The sequence below is a fragment of the Arachis ipaensis genome, chromosome B07 (assembly GCF_000816755.2).
Source record: "Arachis ipaensis cultivar K30076 chromosome B07, Araip1.1, whole genome shotgun sequence".
Classification (NCBI taxonomy): Eukaryota; Viridiplantae; Streptophyta; class Magnoliopsida; order Fabales; family Fabaceae; genus Arachis; species Arachis ipaensis.
This window is the reverse complement of record NC_029791.2, coordinates 106233971-106254029: the sequence shown is the minus strand read 5'-3', so window position 1 is coordinate 106254029 and position 20059 is coordinate 106233971. Positions and strand designations below refer to the sequence as shown.

Below are 20059 nucleotides of genomic sequence, written 5' to 3'. Positions count from 1 at the left end.
TCCTGTGATGGTGCTTAAGCTTGGACAGCTGAAACTTGGCCAATCTCCATCCTCTTTGTTAGGGCTGCTAGTTGTGCTGCAATCATCTTGTTTTGTTCTAACAAGGCATCCATAGGATTTAGCTCTAACACTCCTTTCTTTTGAGATCTTTCTGAAGTATAGAAATATTCATTTTCAGCTACAGTCTCTATGACATCTATGGCTTCTTCAATGGTTTTCTTCTTGTTGAGTGAACCCCCTGAAGAATGGTCCACAGCCTTCTTTGCTTCATATGATAGCCCTTCATAGAAAATGTGAAGTTGAACCCATTCGTTGAACATATCTGGAGGGCACTTTCTTGTCAAGTCTTTGAACCTCTCCCAAGCTTCATAAAGTATTTCACCATCTTGATGTCTGAAAGTTTGCACCTCAGCTCTCAGTCTGTTGACTCTCTGTGGAAGGTAGAATCTTGCTAGAAATTGGTTTACAACCTCATCCCAAGTTGTTAGGCTCTCCTTGGGGAATGCTTCCAACCACTTTGCTACCTTGTCTCTGAGTGAAAAAGGGAACAAGAGTAGCTTGTAGGTGTCAGGATGTACACCATTGGACTTTACAGTGTCACAAATCTTCAAGAGTGTAGTGAGATGTTGGTTTGGGTCCTTCTGAGCCCCCTCCATATGAACAATTATTCTGAACAAGTGTGATGAGTTGAGGTTTCAACTCAAAGTTGTTAGCACGAATTGTTGGTTTGAGAATGCTGTTGCCACATTTTCCTGGATTTAGGTTGATGTAAGAGCCTAAGACTCTCCTCTCTTGCCCAATATGATTGCCAGCATCCACTCCAACATGGTCTTGTACCTCTCCTTCCATAGTTGCTCCTAGATCTTCCTCTACTACTTTCTCTCCAACTATGCCTTTACCTTTTGCTTCCCTCCTTAATCTAAGGAGGGTCCTCTCAGGTTCACTATCGAAGGTGGATGAAGTTTCTCCCCTTCTACCTGTCATACATTCAACAAACAGCAAGCAGAGGGCAAGTGAAGGAATCACTCTTGTTAAGATTAATGGTTAGCTTGGTTGATGCAATTAATCAAACAGTTAGAAGAATGGAAATATGAACAATGAATAACTAAAATCCAAAATAAAATCAAAATAAAATAGAACAGATGAAGAATTAAAGAACTAAAAAAATGACAAGGTAATTAAAATGCTTAATCTAGCTCTCCAATCAATTTAATCATTGTCAAATTCAAACCAATCCCCGCAACGGCGCCATAAAACTTGATGACCAGAATTCACACCCCATATAAAAATGATGAATCCGTTCTTTTGGCAAGCGCACCAAAAATTATCGTCAAGTAATAACCCACAGTGGAGTGGGATCGTATCCACAGAGATTGGTAGATTTGAGCAACTTTAATTGATTGATGAATTAGTCAAGCTAAGCAAAATAAATTGTGATTGCAGAATTGTAAATGGGCAGAAACATAAATGGCTCAAAAGTAAATATAAGCAGTAAAGTGCAGAAAAGAAAATGGCAATAATGTAAAGTGCAGAAATGTAAATGACTTAATTGTAAATGGGAATGAGGATTTACAGAATGTAAATGAAGCTATAAAGAAAGTGGAAGATAAGAATAAGGGAATTCATTGAGATCAGGAGATGTTGTCTCTTTGGATTAAATCCAGCTCATATCCTCCTTAATCATGCAACTCATTGACCTCTTGGCAATCATGATTGATTGAGCCCCAATCCCTTGGTGACTCAATCTCTCAAATCTTGATCAATAGCCAAATCCTTGGTCTAATTGCTCATGAAGAGAGATATGCTTGGTCCCTGATTATACCACACATCATCATAGGTCCAAGTAGAGGGAGGATTATATGTCACCATATCCAAACACCAAAACCCAGATCCTACTCAAGTGTGAGAAGGGATTTCTAGCATGGTTTCATGTTTCCTTTTCCAAGGTTCCCATGAAACCCATTTTGCATTCAACTCCTTTTCCAGGGTGATTGAACACTATCATTAAAACGAAATTCCTTCTAGCAAATCAAAGAGAAGATGAAAAGAAGAAGAAATTCACTATCATTAATCCATCAAGTACAACAGAGCTTCCTCTCTCAATGAGAGAGAATTTAGCTACTCATAGCTCAGAGAAAAGTACAAGAGATGGAAGAGATGATAAAGTGAAAAGTAAATCTAGCTATAACTAATAGCTCAACTGCTTAACCCCTGTCTCAGTACTTTCAGGGGTTATTTATACTACTCCTATCACTAGAAAATAAAGAAAATACAAAAGTGAAAAGAAAAATACAATTTGGAGGGAAAAGAAACTCAATAGGCATGATCTTCCAGCTGGCGTGTGACTGGCGCTTCAGTGGCATGCAACGCCCTGCTCTAAATTTGGCTTGGCGTGCCACGCTCAACTCCTCAAGTGGCACTCCCTACTTCATAGGCATCCCTGGCGTGCCTGGTACACGGAATCGTGATCTCACACTTTTCTCAGACCTCCGTGCAGCTGACCAGCAAGTACACTGGGTCGTCCAAGTAATAAACCTTACGTGAGTAAGGGTCAATCCCATGGAGATTGTTGGCTTGAAGCAAGTTATGGTCATCCTTGTAAATCTCAGTTAGGCGGATTCAAATGGTTATGAGGTTTGAATAATTAAAAGATAAATAAAACATAAAATAAGATAAAGGTACTCATGTAATTCATTGGTAGGAATTTCAGATAAGCGTCTGGAGATGCTTTGTTGCTTCTGAACCTCTGCTTTTCTATTGCCTTCTTCCAACCACGTGTTACCTCTTTCCATGGCAAGCTGTAAGATCCTCTCAGTGAAAATGGTCCTCTACGGTTTCTGCACGGCTAATCAACTGTCGGATTTCTCGTCTCGGATGAAAAATACCAGGTACAGCTACCGCATGGCTAATCATCTGTCGGTTCCCACTAGCGTCGGAATAGGATCCATTGATCCTTTTGCACACTGTCACTTGCGCCCAACATTCGCAGGTTTGAAGCTCTTTACAGTCATCCCTTCCCGGATCCTACTCGGAATACCACAGACAAGGTTTAGACTTTCCGGATCCCAGGAATGCTGCCAATTGTTGTAGCCTATACCACGAAGATACTAATCTCACGGACTCGGTCTGTGTATTAGATATCTAAGAGAATATACTCCGGCTGTCGTCCAATGACTATGTTGAACATCATGTAGACCGCTTTGTGGTTGTCAGGCACGCGATCTTGTCTAAGCGAGTAACGAAGATTGGATGATTGTCCCGGGTCACCCCTTCTTTCTGACTTAACTGAATTAAGTACGTGAGTATATCTTGGAGAAGAAGTAGGCGTGAATTGAATAGAAAACAGTAGTAATTGCATTAATTCATGAAGAACAGCAGAGCTCCACACCTTAATCTATGGGGTATAAAAACTCCACCGTTGAAAATACATAAGTGAAAAATGTCTAGGCATGGCCGAATGGCCAGCCTCCAAACATGAAGATACAAGTTCCAAAATTGGTCAAAAGACGTAAAATAAATCTCTAAAAGTAGTTTATATACTAGACTAGTAACCTAGGGTTACAGAAAATGAGTAACTAAGTGCAAATAGTGCAGAAATCCACTTTTGGGGCCCACTTGGTGTGTGCTTGGGCTGAGCATTGAAGCTTTTTCGTGCATAGGCTGTTCCTGGAGTTAAACACCAGCTTTGGAGCCAGTTTGGGCGTTTAACTCCAATTCTGGTGCCAGTTTGGGCGTTTTACGCAAAGATGTTTTAGGTTGACTTTGAACGCCAGTTTGGGCCATCAAATCTCGAGCAAAGTATAGACTATTATATATTTCTGAAAAGTCCAGGATGTCTACTTTCCAACGCAATTAAGAGCGCGCCAATTGGACTTCTGTAGCTCCAGAAAATCCACTTTGAGTGCAGGAGGGTCAGAATCCAACAGCATCTGCAGTCCTTTTTCAGCCTTTGAATCAGATTTTTGCTCAGGTCCCTCAATTTCAGCCAGAAAATACCTGAAATCATAGAAAAATACACAAACTCATATTAAAGTCTAGAAATGTGATTTATGAATAAAAAATAAAAATATAATGAAAATAATTAAAATATACTAAAAACTATATAAAAACAATGCCAAAAAGGGTATAAATTATCCACTCATCACAACACCAAACTTAAATTGTTGCTTATCCCCAAGCAACTAAAAAAAAAATAGGATAAAAAGAAGAGAAAATATAATAAATTCCAAATATCAATGAAGCTCATTTCCAATTAGATGAGCGGGGCTAGTAGCCTTTTTGCTTCTGAACAATTTTGGCATCTCACTTTATCCTTTGAAGTTCAGAATGATTGGCATCCATAGGAACTTAGAATTCAGATAGTGTTATTGATTCTCCTATTTCAGTATGTTGATTCTTGAACACAACTACTTTATGAGTCTTGGCCGTGACCCTAAGCATTTTGTTTTCCAGTATTACCACCGGATACATAAATACCACAGACACATAACTGGGTGAACCTTTTCAGATTGTGACTCAGCTTTGCTAGAGTCCCCAGTTAGAGGTGCCCAGAGCTCTTAAGCACACTCTTTTTGCTTTGGACCACGACTTTAACCACTCAGTCTCAAGCTTTTCACTTGGACCTTCATGCCACAAGCACATGGTTAGGGACAGCTTGGTTTAGCCGCTTAGGCCAGGATTTTATTCCTATAGGCCCTCCTATCCATTAATGCTCAAAGCCTTGGATCCTTTTTACCCTTGCCTTTTGGTTTAAAGGGCTATTGGCTTTTTCTGCTTGTTTTTTCTTTTTCTTTATTTTTTTCGCCATTTTTTCTTTTTTTTTTTCTGCAAGCTTTTCACTGCTTTTTCTTGCTTCAAGAATCAATTATATGATTTTTCATATTATCAAATAACATTTCTCCTTTTTCATTATTCTTTCAAGAGCCAACAATTTTAACATTCATAAACAACAATATCAAAAAATATGCACTGTTCAAGCATTCATTCAGAAAACAATAAGTATTACCACTACATCAAAATAATTAGATTATTTTCAAGATGTAATTGGAAATTGATGTACTTCTTTTTTGTTTTCAAAAAACATTTTTTCATTTAAGAAAGGTGAAGGATTCATAGGACATTCATAACTTTAAGACATAGACACTAAACACTAATGATCATGTAATAAAGACACAAACATAGACAAAACATAAAGCATAATTTTCGAAAAACAGAAAAATAAGAACAATGAAATTAAAGAACGGGTCCACCTTAGTGATGGCGGCTAGTTCTTCCTCTTGAAGATCTTATGGAGTACTTGAGCTCCTCTATGTCTCTTCCTTGCCTTTGTTGCTCCTCTCTCATGGCTCTTTAGTCCTCTCTTATTTCATGGAGGATGATGGGATGCTCTTGGTGCTCCATCCTTAGTTGCCCTATGTTAGAACTCAATTCTCATAAGGAGGTATTGATTTGTTCCCAATAATTGTGTGGAGGAAAGTGCATCCCTTGAGGTATCTCAGGGATTTCTTGATGAGGAACTTTCTCATGCTCTTGTTGAGGTCCATGAGTGGGCTCTCTTGTTTGCTCCATCATTTTCTTAGTGATGGGCTTGTCTCCTTCAATGAGGATGTCTCCCTCTATGGCCATTCCAACTGAATTGTATAGGGTACAAATGAGATGAGGGAAGGCTAACCTTGCCAAAGTGGAGGGCTTGTCCGCCACCTTGAAGAGTTCTAGGGACATGATCTCATGAACTTCTACTTCCTCTCTGTTCATGATGCTATAGATCATGAAAGCCCGGTCTATTGTAACTTTAGACCAGTTGCTAGTAGGAATGATAGAGCGTTGGATGAACTCCAACCATCCCCTAGCCACGGGTTTAAGGTCAAGCCTTCTTAGTTGAACCGGCTTGCCTCTTGAGTCTCTCTTCCATTGAGCTCCTTCCACACAAATGTCCCTAAGGACTTGGTCCAACCTTTGATCAAAGTTGACCCTTCTAGTGAAAGGGTGAGGATCTCCTTGCATCATTGGCAAGTTAAATGCCAACCTCACATTTTCCAGACTGAAATCCAAGTAATTCCCCCGAACCATTGTAAGCCAATTCTTTGGGTTCGGGTTCATACTTTGATCATGGTTCTTAGTGATCCATGCATTAGCATAGAACTCTTGAACCATTAAGATTTCGACTTGTTGGATTGGGTTGGTGAGAGTTTTCCAACCTCTTCTTTGAATCTCATGTCGGATCTCCAGATATTCACTCTTTTTGAGCTTGAAGGGGACCTCGGGGTTCACCTTTTTTTTGCTACAACTTCATAGAAGTGGTCTTGATAGACCTTTGAGATGAATCTCTCCATCTCCCATGACTCGGAGGTGGAAGCAATTGCCTTCTCTTTCCTCTTTCTAGAGGTTTCTCCAGCCTTAGGTGCCATTAATGGCTATGGAAAAACAAAAAGCAAGGCTTTTTTCCACACCAAACTTAAAAGGTTTACTCGTCCTCGAGCAAAACAAGAAAGAAAAGAGTAGAAGAAGAAGAAATGGAGGAGATGGAGGGAGGTGAGTGATTCGGCCAAGGGGGAAAGAAGTGTTTGTGATATGTGAAAGTTGAGGGAGTGAGGAGCAGTATTTATAGGGTAGGAGGAAGAGGGTTTGAATTTGAATGGTGAGGTAGGTGGGGTTTATGATGGATGGATGTGAGTGGTGAAGAGGATATGGGGAATAGGGTAGGATTTGATAGTGAAGGGTATTTGGAGAAGAGTTATTGATGGGATTGGTCAAGGGTATTTGGGGAAGAGTGTTATGGAAAGGTGTGAAGAGGAGAGAAGAAGAGGTGGGGTAGGTGGGGATCCTGTGGGGTCCACAGATCCTGAAGTGTCAAGGAATTCTGCTCCCTGCACCAATCTGGCGTTCAAAAGCCCATTCTGTGGCAATCTTGGTGTTTAACGCCAACTCTGCTACCTTTCCTGGCGTTATACGCCACTCTGCTGCCTATTTCTGGCGTTAAACGCCAGCCAGATGCCCATTTCTGGCGTTTAACGCCAGCCAAATGCCAGACAACCCTTTCTGGTGTTAAACTCCAGAGTGCTGCCCATTCTGGCATTTAACGCCCAGAATGCTGCCAGGCTGGGCGTTAAATGCCCATTCTGCTATCCTTACTAGCGTTTAATTGCCAGTAAGCCTGTCTTCTAGGGTGTGCTATTTTTGATGTTGTTTTTCATTCTGTTTTTGATTTTTCATTTGTTTTTGTGACTTCACATGATCATCAACCTAAAGAAAACATAAAATAACAATGAAAAATAAATAAATATAATTAAATAACATTGGGTTGCCTCCTAACAAGCACTTCTTTAATGTCAATAGCTTGACAATGAAGCTCTTAGAGAGCTTCACAGAGACTCAGAGCTTAATGGTGGCCTCCCAACACCAAACTTAGAAGTTGAGTGTGGGGGCTCTGTTTGACTCTGTGTTGAGAGAAGCTTTTCATGCTTCCTCTCCATGGTTACAGAAGAAGATCCTTGAGCCTTAAACACAAGGTAGTCCTCATTTAATTGAAGGACTAACTCTCCTCTGTCCACATCAATCACAGCTCTTGCTGTGGCTAGGAAGGGTCTTCTAAGGATGATGGAGTCCTTTTCATCCTTCTCAGTGTCTAGGATTATGAAGTCATCAGGGATGTAAAAGCCTTCAACCTTCACTAAGACATCCTCTACACTCCATAAGCCTGTTTCCTTGATTTGTCTGCCAATTCTAGTGAGAATTTAGCAGCTTGTACCTCAAAGATCCCTAGTTTCTCCATTACAGAGAGTGGCATGAGGTTTATTCCTGACCCCAGGTCACACAGAGCCTTGTCAAAGGTCATGGTGCCTATAGTACATGGTATTAAGAACTTTCCGGGATTCGGTTTCTTCTGAGGTAACTTTAGTTGCCCCAAAGCATTCAGTTCATTGATGAGCAATGGAGGTTCATCCTCCCAAGTCTCATTACCAAATAACTTGGCATTTAGCTTCATGATTACTCCTAGATACTGAGCAACTTGCTCTTCAATAATATCTTCATCCTCTTCAGAGGAGGAATACTCATCAGAGCTCATGAATGGCAACAGTAAGTTCAGTGGAATCTCTATGGTCTCTATGTGAGCCTCAGATTCCTTTGGTTCCTCATTGGAAAACTCTTTAGTGGCCAGTGGACGTCCATGGAGGTCTTCCTCACTGGAAATCACTGCCTCTTGACTCTCTCCAGGTTCGGCCGTGTGGGGTATATTGATGGCCTTGCACTCTCTCTTTGGATTCTCTTCTGTATTGCTTGGGAGAGTATTGGGAGGAGTTTCAGTCACTCTTTTACTCAGTTGACCCACTTGTGTCTCCAAATTTCTTATGGAGGGCCTTGTTTCAGTCATGAAACTGAGAGTGGTCTTAGATAGATCAAAGACTATGGTTGTTAAGTAAGAGTGGCTCTGCTTAGAATTCTCTGTCTGTTGCTCAGAAGATGATGGAAAAGGCTTGCTATTGCCAAACCTATTTCTCCCACCATTATTATTAAAGCCTTGATTAGGCTTCTGTTAATCCTTCCATGAGAAATTAGGATGATTCCTCCATGAAGAATTATAGGTGTTTCCATAGGATTCTCCCATGTAATTCACCTCTTCCATTGCAGGATTCTCAGGGTCATAAGCTTCTCCTTCAGGGGAGGCTTCTTTAGTACTGCTGGATGCAGCTTGCATTCCAGTCAGACTCTGAGAAATCATATTGACTTTCTGAGTCAATATTTTATTCTGAGCCAATATTGCATTCAGAGTATCAATCTCAAGAACTAATTTCTTCTGAGTTGTCCCATTATTCACAGGATTTCTTTCAGAAGTATACATGAACTGGTTATTTGCAACATTTTCAATGAGTTCTTGGGCTTATGCAGGCGTCTTCTTCAGATGAAAAGATCCTCCAGTAGAGTTATCCAATGACATCTTGGACAATTCAGATAGACCATCGTAGAATATACATAAGATGCTCCATTCTGAAAGCATGTCAGAAGGACACCTTCTGATCAGTTGCTTGTATCTTTTCCAAGCTTCATAGAGGGATTTACCTTCCTTCTGTCTGAAGGTTTGGACTTCCACTCTAAGCTTGCTCAATTTTTGAGGTGGAAAGAATTTGGCCAAGAAAGCATTGACCAACTTTTCCCAAGAGTTCAGGCTTTCTTTAGGTTGTGAGTCCAACCATATCCTAGCTCTGTCTCTTACAGCAAAGGGGAAAAGCATAAGTTTGTAGACCTCAGGATCAACCACATTGGTCTTAACAGTGTCACAGATTTGCAAGAATTCAGCTAAGAACTGATGAGGATCTTCCAATGGAAGTCCATGAAACTTGCAATTATGCTCCATTAGAGAAACTAATTGAGGCTTAAGCTCAAAGTTGTTTGCTCTAATTGTAGGAATTGAGATGCTTTTTCCATAGAAGTCAGAAGTTGGTGCAGTAAAGTCACCAAGCATCTTCCTTGCATCTCCACCATTGTTATTGGGTTCGGCCATCTCTTCTTCTTTTTCGAAAAATTCTGTCAGGTCCTCTCCAGAGTGTTGTGCTTTAGCTTCTCTTAGCTTCCTCTTTAGAGTCCTTTCAGGTTTCGGATCAGATTCAACAAGAATATTCTTATCCTTGCTCCTGCTCATATGAAAAAGAAGAGAACAGAAAAGAATAGGAATCCTCTATGTCACAGTATAGAGATTCTTTTATGTGAGTAGCAGAATAGAAGAATAGAATGAAGAAGGGAGTAGAAGAAGAATTCGAACACAAAGAGAGGGAGAGGGTTCGAATTTTTAAGAAGAGAAGTGTTAGTAAATAAATAAAATAAATAGAAAGAGATGAGAGAGAGTGTGTGTATTCGAATATTAGTTTAAAATAGAAAAAATATTTTTGTTTTTATTTTAATTAGAAGTTAGAATTCGAAATTTAAGAAGAGAAATAAAAGTAATTTGAAAACTAAATAAATTAATTAATTAAAAAGATTTTTGAAAAAAAGTTGTTAGTTGGTTTTCGAAAATTAGAGAGAGAGAAAAATAGTTAGGTAGTTTTGAAAAAAGATATGATTGAAATATAAAAAAACTTTTAAAATCAAACAAAAAGTCAAGTAGTTAATTGAAAAAGATTTGAAAATCAATTTTGAAAAGATAAGAAGTTAGAAAAAGATTTTGAAATTAAGTTTTGAAAAAGATATGATTGAAACCTTATTTTGAAAAAAAAATTGAAAAGAAAATTAAAAAGATTTGATTTTTGAAATTAAAGTTGATTACTTGACTAACAAAAAACTAAAAGATATGATTCTAGAATTTAAAGATTGATCCTTTCTTAATAGGCAAGTAACAACTTGAAAATTTTTTGAATCTGAACATTAAATTATTAGCATTAATTATGAAATAAAATAAGAAAAATATTTTGAAAATTTATTTAAGAAAGAATTCGAAAATATTGAAAGAAATTTGAAAAATATTTTAAAAGATAGAATTTTTAATTTGAAATTTTGACTTGACTAATAAGAAACAACTAAATTTTAAAATTTTATGACTAAATCAATCCAAAATTTCGAAAATTTTGAGCAAAATAAGAAAAATATATATTTTTTTTTATTTTTGAATTTTTAATGAGGAGAGAGAAAAACATAAGAATGACACAAAACATAAAAATTTAAGATCAAAACAAAAAATGTATGCAAGAATATTTTGAATGTCAAGATGAACACCAAGAACACTTTGAAGATCATGATGAATACCAAGAACATATTTTTGAAAATTTTTAAGAAAAGAAAGACATGCAAGACACCAAACTTAAAAATTTTTAATGTGTAGACACTAATAATTCGAAAATGCATATGAAAAACAAGAAAAGACAAAAAACAAGAAAATGTAAAGATCAATCAAAGAAAATCATCAAGAACAACTTGAAGATCATGAAGAACACATGCATGAAATTTCGAAAATTTAAAGAAAATTAAAGGCATGCAATTGACACCAAACTTAAAATTTGACGCTAGACTCAAACAAGAAACACAAAATATTTTTGGTTTTTATGATTTTATTAAAATGTTTTGGATTTTTCGAAAATTATGTTGGAAAAAGAAAATAAAAAGATACAAAATTTTTAATAAGAATTCCAAGAATCATGCAATGTTAGTCTAAAGCTCCAGTCCAAAAGAATTAGACATGGCCAATGGCCAGCCAAGCTTTAGCAGAGCATTGCATAAAACAGCCAAATTGATGGGAACCAAGAAGGCTCTGCAAAGATAAGTGGAAATTAATTCATGAAGAACAGCAGAGCTCCACACCTTAATCTATGGGGTGTAGAAACTCCACCGTTGAAAATACATAAGTGAAAAAGGTCTAGGCATGGTCGAATGGCCAGCCTCCAAACATGAACATACAAGTTCCAAAATTGGTCAAAAGACGTAAAATAAATCTCTAAAAGTAGTTTATATACTAGACTAGTAACCTATGGTTACAGAAAATGAGTAACTAAGTGCAGATAGTGTAGAAATCTACTTCTGGGGCCCACTTAGTGTGTGTTTGGGCTGAGAATTGAAGCTTTTTCGTGCATAGGCTGTTCCTGGAGTTAAATGCCAGCTTTGGTGCCAGTTTGGGCGTTTAACTCCAATTCTGGTGCCAGTTTGGGCGTTTTACGCTAAGATGTTTTAGGCTGACATTGAACGCCAGTTTGGGCCATCAAATCTCGGGCAAAGTATGGACTATTATATATTTCTGGAAAGCTCAGGATGTCTACTTTCCAACGCAATTGAGAGTGCGCCAATTGGGTATCTGTAGATCCAGAAAAGCTACTTCTAGTGCAGGAGGGTCAGAATCCAACAGCATCTGCAGTCCTTTTTCAGCCTCTGAATCAGATTTTTGCTCAGGTCCCTCAATTTCAGCCAAAAAATACTTGAAATCATAGAAAAATACACAAACTCATATTTAAGTCTAGAAATGTGATTTTTGAATAAAAACTAATAAAAATATAATAAAAATTAATTAAAAGATACTAAAAACTATGTAAAAATAATGCCAAAAAGGGTATAAATTATCTGCTCATCAGTGCCGCGCCTTCGAGCCCAAGTGGCACGCCCAGGGTTCTTTAAGCACTTTTGTAGCCTAGCGTGCCATGCCTTCGACCTCAAGTGGTACACCCAGTCCTTCTCCCTCTTCTTCTTGCTTTTGGAAAGTTGAACTAGCGTGGCACGCCCCAGGGTCTTGCGTGCCACGCGCATTTGTGTGCTTGGCTCCTTCGTTGGCGTGCGACGCCCAGAACTCAAGTGGCACGCCCAGGTCTTCTTCTTGTTGATGGGTGATGTTGGCGTGCCATGCTTGAGGCTCAAGTGGCACGCTGAAGTGAGAAATGGTAGCTGGCGTGCCACGCCTTCGATACCAAGTGGCACGCCCATATGGTTGGCCTCCTAACTCCTCCTCTGGAAAATATAACTTGCGTGCCACGCCCAGTATTTTGCCTTGGTCCAGTGGCTGGCGTGCCACGCCTGGCTCTTCAAGTGGCACGCCAAAGTGACAATTTGAAGCTGGCGTGCCACGCCTTCGATACCAAGTGGCACACCCAGCCTTTTGGGTCTTCAATGTTGCTCTCTGGAATCTTGTACTGGCGTGCCACGCGTTGATGCTCAAGTGGCACGCCCTTTCAGTGTGATACTTTTCAGCATGGCATGCCACGCCTGGCTCTTCAAGTGGCACGCCCAAGAGATGATCCCTTCTGCATGGATGAACTGGCGTGCCACGCCCCATGGTTCAAGTGACACGCCCATAGTATGTGATGGGTTAGGCATGCCATGCCCCTTTAGTAGTCTTCATTATTACTCTCTGGAAAATTACACTGGCGTGCCATGCCTAGCTTCTGGCGTGCCACGCCCATGCAATTCCTTCAATCATGCTCCTCTAGCAATCATAGCTGGCGTGCCACGCCCAGTTCATGGCGTTCCACGCCCATATAGATAGCTTGAGGATCCTTTCTGGAATTTAGTACTGGCGTGCCATGCCCAGTTCCTGGCGTTCCACGCCCATATCTTTTTGTGGCGTTTGCTCCAAGTGGTACGCCAGTTTCAGACGCCCAGCTTGTTTTGTTGTTTTCTTCCCCTTTTTGATGTCTTTTTCACCTGAAATTCAGCACAAACCCATTTCAAAGCAATGTACCATAATATTCATCAAATAATGCATGAATTGCAATGATCAAATGAGATTATGCTCTTTTATGGTTCTTTTTATGCAAGAAAAAGGGTAGATGATGCAAGTCATCAGGGGCTCAGATCTTCACCCTTCATAGTGAACTTTCTTCCTGTACTCTCATGAATTAATTCAACATGCTCCAGAGATAGGATTTTGTTTACAGTGTGTGGTATGACTGGATTTCTTGTAAAGACAACTCCCATTCCAGGTGAAAAGTCTTCAGTAGGAATTTTCTTGTTCCTCCAGCCCTTGGGTACTTTCTTCTTGATACCTCCTCCTTCAATTGTGGGTGGTGAATACCCAACACTAAACTTAGGTTTGATGTCAAGGGGATCTGTGTGGCTTTCCACTGAGAGAGAAGGTTGAAACACTAAGTGTTGTATGGTAGTACCTCCTTTATCCGAGAGAGATTGAAGTTTGGGCACGGTAAACATTATATGGTCCTCCCATAACCTCAGAACCAACTCTCCTCTCTCGACATCAATCAAGGCCTTCCTGATAGCTAGCAAGGGCCTTCCTAGGATGATGGAGTCATTCTTGTCCTCTCTAGTGTCAAGTATCACGAATTTTGCAAGGATGTAAAGGTCTTCAACCTTTACAAGGAAGTTCTCCACCATTCCAAATGCTTGCATCAGGGACTTGTCTACCATCTTCAGTGAGATCCTTGTGGGCTGCACCTCTTAAATCCCTAACTTCTTTATCACAGAGAGGGGCATCAGATTTATGCTTGATCCGAGGTCGCATAATGCCTTTTCAAATGTAATGGTCCATATAGTGCAGGGAATCAGGAAGCTTCCAAGATCTGACATTTTCTGAGGTATCTTTTGCACTAGTGCACTGCAGTCCTTGGTCAGCACCACAAACTCATCTCCCCTCAGGGCTTTCTTCTCAGAAACTGCATTTTTCAAACAAGCCATATAGGGAGGTTTCTTCTCTAACACCTCAGCAAAAGGAATCTTGACTTGTAACTTCTTGAAGACTGCCAAGAATTGAGCAATTTGCTCATTCTCGGTCTCCTTTTGAATGTTTAGAGGGAGTTGTGATTCAGGCTTGATGCACCACTATTTTATGATATATTTTAGACTGAATTGAGTGGGTTTGTGTCAACTTCTCTCACACTTATCCATGTAAATTGCATTTTTTCATTTCCTTCCTAATTTTGTGATATAGTTGAAAATATGTTTTCTAAGCCTTAAAATTATTAATTTTTAATTTTTTTTTTTTTACCATTCGATGCTGTGATGTGTTTGTAAAGTGTTTTCAGGTTTACAGCGCATGAATGGCTTAAAGGATGAAGAGGAGGCATGTCAAAGTGGAAGGAACACAAAAATCTAAGGAGCTGAGCAGTGAGGATCGACGCACACGCATGGCTGACGCATTCGCGTGAATTGGCATATCATACATCGACGCGTACGCGTGACAAGCGCAGAAAACCAGGGACGCGTACGCGTGACAGAGCGTCACGTGCTGCACTTATCAGAACTCGCTGGGGGCAGTTTCTAGGCTATTTTGGACCCAGTTTTCAGCCCAAAAACACATTCTAGAGGTAGGAGGCAAGCTGAGACAGAACATACATTCACTTTCACTTAGTTTTAGTTTAGTTTTGAATTTTAGAGAGAAAATACTACTTCTTCTAGGGTTCTTAGCGTTCTTAGTTTTTGGCTTTTGATTGGATATTGAGAGAGCTGCTACTACCTTCAATTGAAGTCTTCATCGTTATAGTTTGCCTTCCTATCACTCTACTCTTTGTTTTCCATTTAATTGCTTGTGGTCATATTTGGATTTTGTTAATTTTGAATTTATTGATGCAATGAACTATTTTTATATTTAATTCCATTACTTGTTTGATTTCTTTCAATTAATTATCAGCTCCAAATTTACTTTTATTAATTTAATTTTAATTACCATGTCTTCTATCTACTCCCTTTACATGTTTGTAAAAATAGCATTCATGTTAATGGAGTAGAGCTCCCAACTTGGCTTTGGAGTTGATTAATTGGAAACCCTTGAGTTGGAATACTCAAGTATTAATTTGTAATTGAAAATTGTTGGCTAACTCAATTTTCACTAACTCTAATCCTTCCCTGTGAAGTGATTAGGACTTGTGAATCAGAGTTAGTGTTACCTTCTTAACTTTCCTTTACTAGTTAGAGGATCACTAAGTGGAAGCAACAACCTTTTACTATTATACCTAGGAAGGTCAACAAGGATAGAAACTCCAATTAATCTTCTCTTAGCCTAGGCCTTTTATTTCAAATATCTAAAACCTCTTGTCATTATTTGTTGCTTTAATTGATCGCCATTTATTTTTCCGTTTCCAATTCTAAAATTTCTCAGAAAATTTCTGACAAAAAAATTACACCTTGTATCAACTCTTTGGGAAACAACTTGGGAATTCTACTCCCAATTATTTAATCTTAATTGTGACACAAATTAAATTGCACTAAAAAAAAGGGCATATAATCACAGTAAAAAACCGTGACCATAACTAGTAAAAAGGGTGACCATAGATCTATGGTCACGGTTTTGGACCTATGGTCACAGTTTTTTACCGTAGCCTATTTTGCCATGGCCATAGGTCTATGGTCACGGTTTTTTTTACCTATGGTCACGGTTTCTATGATCACGGTTACAATTTTCAAATTCTGACACTTTAGGCCACGGTTTTTAACCGTGACCATAACCATATCTATGGTCACCCTTCCTTAAAAGCGTGACCATAGCCTTATCTATGGTCACGGTTTTGGCCATGACCATAGCTTCTATGGTCACCCCTCCTCAAAACCGTGACCATAGCCTTATTTATGGTCACGGTTTTGGCCGTGACTATAGCTTATCTATAGTCACCCCACAAAACCGTGACCATAGCCTATTTTGTTTTATGAGATTTAATTTTTTTAAAGCATAATCACATCCCAAAACGATGATAATCACCAAATAAATCTAAAAATAAGAAATTCAAGAAATTTAAATCATAAGAGTTTCATTATAAGCTAGATATATTTTTAATCTAAACAACACAAATCAAAATAGAGTGTAATTTGTCCATTACATGTAATACCAGATAAAATCTCTTTTCAAAAAGTACACAACACATCAAAATATTACATGTAGATAACTAAAGTCATTATAAGACCTATTCCATCCCATCCAAAATACAAGTATGAGAATAGAGGCAGCACCCTTTCCATTCTTCTGGATTTTCTACATATAAAATTCAAGCTCTTTACCTTCCAAAATATAGCTGCAGCATTCAAGAAGGAATGAAATAAGTAACAAATCAAGAATCAAATTAGACAAAATTCAGGACAACCCAGACAAGCAATAGTTATATGCATTACCCGTTATCCCTGCCACATTGATCAGGTCGAGAAGCAATGCAAGCCAGCAATCTCCCACCACAACTGCTCTTCAACATGAGGATCAAGCTTACGATCTTTCTGGCGTTTCTTGATTTTTCTCTGCACATGGTTGCTTTTCTTGGCTTCCTCTACAGGGTTCTCACCTTTCTACAAATAAGACATCGATGGATAATAGGAAAACACATCAGCCTCTACACACGCTAATGCAGCTGACTTTATAAATCAATTATAGGTTAACTAAATATCACTATAGGAAAACACTTTTAGCCTCTGCAATGCATTCTTTATTTTGCATTTTATGTGCATTTGGCCTAATAGAAAGAATAACTTGCAAATAAACATAGTGCAACATGTAATTACTTCAGATTATTTTCAAAAGGCTTATTCATTTTGAATATACTTAAAATGAAACAACTACCTGGGTACATTTTTCAGAAATAGTATACATGCCTTAAACTCAATAAATGTTTGGCTGAGTTGAATCTGCTCCCCTTAATAAATTATCTCTTTTCAATTTCAATTTTGATTAAGTCATGGTTTTTGTATGATAATTAAGTATACAATCCAAGAAGGGTTTAACTATGAATATGTATACATTAAAAGTTGTATCCAAAGTAAAAATTGGTTGCATTATTTTGAGAAAAAAGCAGTTACCAATCGCTAAAGCATGTAGACTTAGAATTTTCTCATTTAAAGCTCTAAATGACTCCGCCATTTAATAGAATTAGTTACTGTCTCATATATAATCACAACCAACAAGTTTATAGCAATTATTATATCAGATAAAGTAAATCTAAATAATATATTTTACTAAGTTATGTCAAATATGCCATACATTACCTGACAGCAGCAGGCTACTACATCTCCTCAGCACATTCTGTAGTGCATCAAGGATTAGTCTGAGTTATTAATAGAAGAAAGAAAAACAGTAACTTTTGTAGCAACTCAATTATTACTTATTAGCCTGGCTTGTAGGACGGTACTACTATCACTATAATTATGAAGAGCAAGATCCACTCCACTTTAGTTATATAGCCTTATTGTTTTTCTCCCAAACATAAAGGCTCATCATTGCATAACCCATACCTTAGAGGATCTTGTGATTTGAACAAGTCATCCACACTTAAAATGGATGATGGCAAATTATGAAATTATTAGTTTCAACTTTCAGTCTATATTTTCTGTTAGAAATTTGCTCAAAGTAAGATTTCACCCTAGTACTAGTAATAGTTAGGGGTGGCAAAGCGGGCCGGCCCGCCCCAACCCTCCCCACAATAAATAAAGTTAATAACTAAAAGAAGAATAAAAACAAAAAATGAAAAAAAAAGTGTTTAAAAATTCTATAATTATTAATTTTATAATAGTAATCACTCTTTTATTTAATAAAAAAAAGAAAAATAAAATCTTCGGCCCGGCAGACCGGCCCGCCCCGCTCCGCCAAAACCCTCCAATTTGGCGGATTTTTTTAATTTGGCGGGCTCCAAATCCTAGCCCGACCCGCCTTTTTTAGCGGGTTTAGCGGATTGACCCGACGGGCTCGACCCGTTTTGCCACCCCTAGTAATAGTGTAATAATGCCAAGGAAAGAAAATGAGAATAATTATAAGCAACAGTATAAAGTAAGATTTACAACTTGCTAAAGAATTGGTAGCTACAAATATTCATCTCAACAATGAATCATGCCAAAGAAAATCAAACATTCTAAATCATATGGTAGCTACAACATACAATTCAAAATGCAAAATAGGCATAGAGGCATATAATCAAACAATTGGTACATGAGATAAAGAAGAATAATGTTAAAATCAGTAGCCTTTTCACATGAATTCAGTAATATCAGCAAGAACAACATAAATTCAGCATCAATATCCATCAAATAATCAAGAATAAACATTTACACTCACATCAATGCATACCAATCACATGCAAACAAACATTGATTTCAAGCATTAAACCAAAAATTTCATTGAAAACTTTTTGAGACATTTTTTTTTCTCGAACACTTAGTGTGCAAAGGCATTAAACAAATCAAATATCACAACCAGGTATTCATTCAACCTCCATTCACAAAATCAGCATCAATTGTGCACAAATCAGCAACATACCTCAGTAATTCAACAGCAGTTCAGTCAAGCCAGTCCAAACAAATTAAAATTCAACTCAAGAAGCATAACATGTTTATCTATGTATGAACTAACATCAGAAAATCCTAATTCTACTCTAATCCAACTAACAGCAACAAGTTTATAGCACAAACAACCTTAATGCAGTTAATTAATGCAATCAACATCACCAAAATAATTTCAACATCAAAAGTCACCAAAACCAGCGTAACCACGTATAATCCCGCAATGTCAACAGTATTTTATCAGCAAAAATTAGTCTAAAGTGCAGTAAATCACAAGCAGACAATCCAACATATCCAATTCTAACCAGAAATTCCTCATTCTAACCTAAACTCAACTAACAGCAGCAATTTTCCAACAAAACAGTCAGCAACTTAGAGTATTTCCAATTTCTCAACACAATCACACGATTAACCCAATATCTCCAGCAACATATTCATAAAAACGTGCAGTAAAGCAGCGAATCATAAATACAGTCAATAATTCAAATCAAATAATTCCAAACAGCTCCAAGAGTGATATCCATAAACAAAAAGAAATTGCAAATAATTTTAGCAGTCAATTCTCAGCAAAATCAGCCATTAACAAGCATGTCATAGAGTCTGACAATTAACCAAATGAACTCAAGCAAAATACTAGTTATAACTGAAACATAGATGAAATTCCAAAGGAGAAGTTGAATTGAAACCTGTTTGAAGAACAGGGAAGGAAACCCCACACTCGTTCCGTTTCCTAGGCAACAACCACGGTGGTTCTCCGGCAGCTCCAGTGATGGTAGGAAACCTCAGCAACAGCCAAACAGCTACGGTAACGATACAAAATTGAGCCAGAGCAGTGACAACAATACCTCCGGCAGCAAGAGAACAACTGGGTTCATCTCCAATGGCGGTGGCAGCGACGCTCACTCTCTTCGGGCCTTCTTCATCTCTCTCTCTGGGCTTCTTCCACTACGACGGCGGCACCTTCAATCGACGAATGCGACTCCGACCATACCAGCGGTGACGGCGACGGCTTTCTCCGCTATCGCGTGACAGTGCCGGCGACGCAATGGCGGTGCGGGACGGCTCCTCCTCTTTGCGTCTTCTCACTCTCAGCTTCTCCTCAGCTCGATCGCCCTCATTCTCCCTCTCTTCCTTGCGAGCATCGACGGTGACGGCGGCTGCCTGTCCCGCCAGCGCCATCTCCTTCCTCTCCCCTCTCTTCCCTTCTCCGTTTTCCCTTTCTCTCTCTGCGTTTCCGTGGGTGTATGCGTGTGTTACGTTGAAGAGGGAGGCGGGGGGTTTGAGGGTTTGTATTTTGGAATAGGGATTCAGGACATTAGCCTTAGGGTTTGTAATTTTCAATTTGAAAATTAAGATTAAAAATTAAGAATTTTATAAATTTTTTTTNNAA

General features: G+C 38.6%; 1 long non-coding RNA gene across 1 annotated transcript; it reads right to left on the bottom strand.

Annotated features, from left to right (window-relative positions):
- On the bottom strand, positions 16138-19991 carry LOC107610091. Its single transcript, XR_001613391.2, has 4 exons — positions 19356-19991; positions 17383-17419; positions 16522-16689; positions 16138-16424 (listed from the first exon to the last, which is right to left on the bottom strand). It is a non-coding gene; the product is annotated as an uncharacterized LOC107610091 (long non-coding RNA).